The following is a 3,263-nucleotide window of genomic DNA, read 5'->3' as shown; positions in this document are numbered from 1 at the left end:
CATTTCATTAGTGGAAGGTTATAGTCTTCTAGAAGATTCCAAGTGGCTAGTTGTGAAAGATTCAATATAATTGTGGGTACATGAACAAATACAAGGTGATAAAGTCGGGTCAAGAAAAGTAGAAATCCAAATTTACGACTGTAGAATCTAAGTGGTATTAAAAAAACATGGCCGCACCCGCACACGCACACATAGTAGTTTGAGTTTCGCCGGTCGCAAAACGACAGGCACAATAGCCGTTCATGCTCCCTATATATACCTCATTTCCTCTCCCTTGTGAATTCCCCTCCAACCCTCTCTCTCTTTCTCTCTCTCTGTTTGCCCAAAATGTGCCAACAAACCACCAACATGAAATGCAACTCCCCATCAAAATCACCCCAAGAACCCGACATCTTGACCAAGTTGATCCCCAAACCCCAGCAAGAGCCAACCGCGGAGAAGGCCGTTAGAGAGGCCTTCTCCCTCGGCCGCATCGCCTTCCCCATGATCCTCACGGGCCTCCTCCTCTACTCCCGCTCCATGATCTCAATGCTCTTCTTAGGCCGCCTTGGCGACCTCGCCCTCGCTGGCGGCTCCCTCGCAGTAGGCTTCGCCAACATCACCGGCTACTCAATCCTTTCCGGCCTCGCTGTTGGCATGGAGCCCATCTGCGGCCAGGCCTTCGGCGCCAAGAAATACACCCTCCTCGGCCTCGCCCTCCAGCGCACCGTCCTCCTCCTCCTCCTCGCCTCCCTCCCCATTTCCCTCCTCTGGCTCAACATGGACCGCATCCTCCTCCTCTGCGGCCAAGACCCATCCATCGCGGCCCAGGCCCAGACCTACCTCCTCTACTCCATACCCGATTTATTCGCGCAGTCGCTCCTCCACCCTCTCCGGATTTATCTACGGAGCCAGTCAATCACCATGCCATTAACCTTATGCGCCGCGGCCTCCGTCCTCCTCCACGTCCCCATCAATTACCTCTTAGTAACCAAGCTCAGCCTTGGCATCCAAGGCGTAGCGCTAGGCTCCATCTGGACTAACTTCAACGTTGTCGTTTCGCTCGTGATATATTTAATCATCTCCAAGAGGTGCACAGAGACGTGGGGCGGCTTCACCAGGGAATGCCTCACCGGATGGAAATCCCTCCTCAACTTAGCCATTCCGAGCTGCATTTCCGTCTGCTTGGAATGGTGGTGGTACGAGATCATGATCCTCCTCTGCGGCCTTCTCCTCAACCCCAAAGCGACCGTCGCATCAATGGGAATCCTCATCCAAACCACTTCATTGATCTACATATTCCCTTCCTCCCTCAGCTTCAGCGTCTCGACGAGAGTCGGGAACGAGGTAGGGGCCCGGAGGCCGGGCCGGGCCAAATTCGCGGCTCTCACCGGGCTCTCCCTTAGCTTCTTAATGGGATTCTCGGCCCTCTTCTTTGCGGTGGCGGTGAGGAAGGTGTGGGCTCGTATGTTCACGGACGACGAGGAGATCATCGCGCTGACGTCGCTGGTCCTCCCGATAATCGGGCTGTGTGAGCTGGGGAACTGCCCGCAGACGACGGGGTGCGGGGTGCTGAGGGGCACGGCCCGGCCCAAGGTGGGGGCGAATATCAACTTGGGATGCTTCTATCTGGTGGGGATGCCGGTGGCGGTAGGATTGGCTTTCTACTGCAAAATGGATTTTGAGGGCCTGTGGATCGGGCTGTTGGCGGCCCAAGCTTCGTGTATGATCACAATGATGGTGGTGCTGCTCAGAACGGATTGGGAATTCGAGGCCCGGAGAGCGGAGGAGCTCACCGGAGAATATGATGATCAACAATTTGATCATCATCATAAGCTAATATCGGAAAACCAACAAGATTGTCTCTGTTGATTTTTTTTTTTTTTTTTTTTTCTTAATTTCTTCTAGGAGTATAGCTAGATATCGTATGACTACATAGAATAATTAATTATCACTGATTTTTTTTTATTTTTATTTTTTGGTATCATACTATTGAATGTAAATTGGATGGAGAAGAGGAAAGGGTAGTTTAGATATGATATTTTTCAGGTAAGGGTAAGGATGTAACTTCGCGTTGCTTCTTAGTGGGATTCAATTAATTTGACAACGATGATAATTTTTTGAATATCACGAGGGAAAGCAATGCACCGTACACTTAATTTGTTATAAGTAAGGTCTATCTCCATTCATTTTTTTTTTCCTAGTAATAATCAACATATTTTTTTTTACTTTATTCTCTCTCTCTATCTCTCTATCTTTTTCATTTCTTACTTTATTCTTCGCTTACTTAATTCACTTAACACAATTTTTCATCTTACTATCGCTATTCGCAATGGTTCAAAATTCGTCCGGACAAATTCTCTCACTCGTCTTCGTCCGCGACCGTCCGACCATTGCAGGCGGACAAACGATCGTCCGGACGAGCAAGATGGCCGACATTTCGGTCGCGGATGACGCGTTGCCTATCGCTCGTCCGACGCGTCGTCCGCCCATTGTAGGCACACGGACAACACCGAACAAGGATGAGAATGAGCGACGCGTTTTTTCTTTTTTCTTTTTTAATTTTTCAATCTATAAATACACCTCATTTTCACTCATTTTTCACACAAAATCCTCAAATCTCAAATCATTTCTCAGTCACTCACTCACTCATTCACTCTTCCAACCCGACGAGGATCCAAATCGGGCTATGGAGTGGATAATGTTTGCTTGGGGACTAGATTTTCGTTGGTATTCGTGCAATACAAGAGCAGATTGAAGAACAGGTCCCAAGGCCCATCTGACATCCGTCCGCCGAGAGCATGACGTAGCTCATCAACGTTTGTTTGAAGACTACTTTGCCGATGACGTAATTTATAACATGTGAAAAAAAAACATAACATTAGAAATTAAATGAAAAATGGGTGTAATTGATAGGGCAGGCACTAGGGTGAAACTACTGCGGAAGGAAGAGCCGGACTAAAAAATGCTAATATGACAACCACTAGGGCGGACTAGTGGGGCGAGCATCGTGGATGCTCTTTAACTATAGATTTACCTGATGGGCATAAAAAAAAATTGAATTCTAGTAGATTTTATTTCCACGAATGGCTTATTTTCATGCAAATACTGTGATATATTTGCATAATTCCACTTAGGAAAAAAAAAACCATGTTTCTGACCTTTGACCCTTGAAATTAAAGATTTAATAACAAATACATTGAGGGCTCGACAGCCAACATATGTTGAGAACGTCTAACTAATTAATTTGAGGAAGACTTGAATATTCTCAACAAGTACTTTTC

At 47.1% G+C, this 3,263-nt stretch overlaps 1 pseudogene; it reads left to right on the top strand.

The window, feature by feature from the left end:
- The first annotated feature begins 251 nt into the window (after positions 1 to 251).
- Positions 252 to 2,212, top strand: LOC125186910 (protein DETOXIFICATION 49 pseudogene; annotated as a pseudogene).
- Positions 2,213 to 3,263: the final 1,051 nt, after the last annotated feature.

Source organism: Salvia hispanica, chromosome 5 (assembly GCF_029641045.1).
Source record: "Salvia hispanica isolate PSC_SH4W2 chromosome 5, Shi_PSC_v1, whole genome shotgun sequence".
Taxonomy (NCBI): domain Eukaryota; kingdom Viridiplantae; phylum Streptophyta; class Magnoliopsida; order Lamiales; family Lamiaceae; genus Salvia; species Salvia hispanica.
The sequence above is the reverse complement of the archived record's forward strand: the minus strand, read 5'-3'. Positions and strand labels throughout refer to the sequence as shown.